Here is a 1,953-nt window from a genome sequence, read left to right as displayed (position 1 = left end):
TGGGTGGTCCTTGGACTTCCCACAGGGCAGGGAACCCTGATTGCTCTTTGGACTGACGAGGGAGGGGGACTTGATTGGGGGAGGGGAAGGGAAAGGGGAGGCGGCGGTGGGGAAGAGACAGAAATCTTTAATTAATTAATAAAGAAATAAATTAATTTAAAAAAAGTTCCTAGTTAAGGCGTGACTACCTGGAGCCCAGGAAGAAAAACTAGGATGGACCAAGCGCTCTCTCTCTCTGGGTGATTGACGAGGAACATGGCAGAATTCGGACTTCCCATTCTTGTGGTGTGAGTTTCCCCTTATAACAATTACAAATATAATTGTTTATCTTTAATCTGGCCTGTTTATTTCCTGAATCAAGCAAACAGCTACAGGTATCATTCTATTCACTGCTGAAGTCAATCTAAGTAAGAAAATAATGAAGGTTTCTTTTGAGCCTTGTATGACTTTAGTAAGTGACTCAGTTTTATTTTCTACTTCTTCAATTCTGTTCCACACATTAAAAGCTGCTGCTTGGCATAAAGCCAGAATGTGACCATCATAAAGAGACTGACTTTCTATATAAACAAAATTTTCCTCTCCAATAAGTTGATCTTGGGAGCTTTCCAGACTTCTAGCCCTACTTCATTGTTCAATGATTTTGGCCTTATCTTTCCACAAGGTCTTCTATTGTAATTGAGGGCCAGGATTTAAGGCTGCTGTAATCAAGTCTTTCCAGTCTTGATGGTAATTCTCTTGAAAATTGACCACAAATTTAACTTTGCTGCACAAAAGGTGAATGCATGCCATATGAGACTTTTGCTTCCTTTAATTTTCTTAAATATAACATTGCCATAGAAGTCCAAACAGCCTTATGGATATCTCTCATTTGTCAATTGGTGAAAGGTTACTGAATATATTAAGGTTGGTTGTTTGGACACCTTAGGCTGTTCCTCTATAACCTTATAACACAATGTTGATACTGGTTCTTCTTTAAATTCCTCTATCTTTATTTGAATACCTCTATGACCTGTTTCAGTATTTCTAGGGCATTCTTAATAACCAACATTTTTAGACATGATAAACCAAGAATTATCAAGATGAAAATTAACATGTCAATTCTAGGTAAAATAATTATCTCTTCATTTAATTAATTTAATTGTTTCAATTTTAAAACATGCATTGCTTATCTTACAGAGACTTAACTCTCTCCATAGTAATGGTGTTTCCCATTTTTTAAAGGCAGAAAAACTCACTTTTTAAACTAATTCTTCACTTTAAGAATTCCCAGTTTTCTCCATTCTGCCTCCTGCTGCGTTAAATAGTAGATGACTGTATGGGTTTTATGGTAGCTATCTAGTTTGAAAGCAACCCCAAAAGATGTCCACAGAAAGCCCAAAACCTGCTAGACGAGAAGTAAGAAAAACCTAGCCAAGAGGGGTTTGACTTTAGGCACATATAGCTCTAGCCTATTCTGGTGGATGCAAAGCTACAGGCAAGTACGTTTATCATGAATTCATGCCCCAAAAGTTGAATGCCAGATGTAGAATGAATTCTAATTGTTCTTAATAATAAAAGCACAGAGTCAGATATTAGGGTATTAAAGCTGAGAGAGCAGAGAAGCAGAGAAGACCATCACTAGAGAGACATTTTACCTCTTACAAATCCTGTCATTACAAATCCTCAGACTGTATGTTTTTTCTTGGGTTCACCTTCTTATTTAGCTTCTTTAGGTTCACCAGGTATACACTCCGTGACCTTTATTAATATAGCCTCTTGGCTAAGGGAAGTAGACAAAATTGCCGGGGAGAAAATTGGGATCTTAGGGGTGGGTTGGGTTGGGGATAAGGGGGGACGGGAAGAGAAAAGTGAGAAGGGGAGGATTAGGGGAACTTGGGGAAACAGGAAGATTGGGATAAAGGAAGGTTGGATAGGGGAGCAGGGAAGCACATATCTTAGTTAAGGGAGCCACCT

The sequence above is a fragment of the Alexandromys fortis genome, unplaced genomic scaffold, assembly GCF_014885135.2.
Source record: "Alexandromys fortis isolate MF-2015 unplaced genomic scaffold, M_Fortis_MF-2015_v1.1 scaffold_334, whole genome shotgun sequence".
In the NCBI taxonomy this organism is placed as follows: Eukaryota; Metazoa; Chordata; class Mammalia; order Rodentia; family Cricetidae; genus Alexandromys; species Alexandromys fortis.
Note: the sequence above shows the minus strand (reverse complement) of the source record.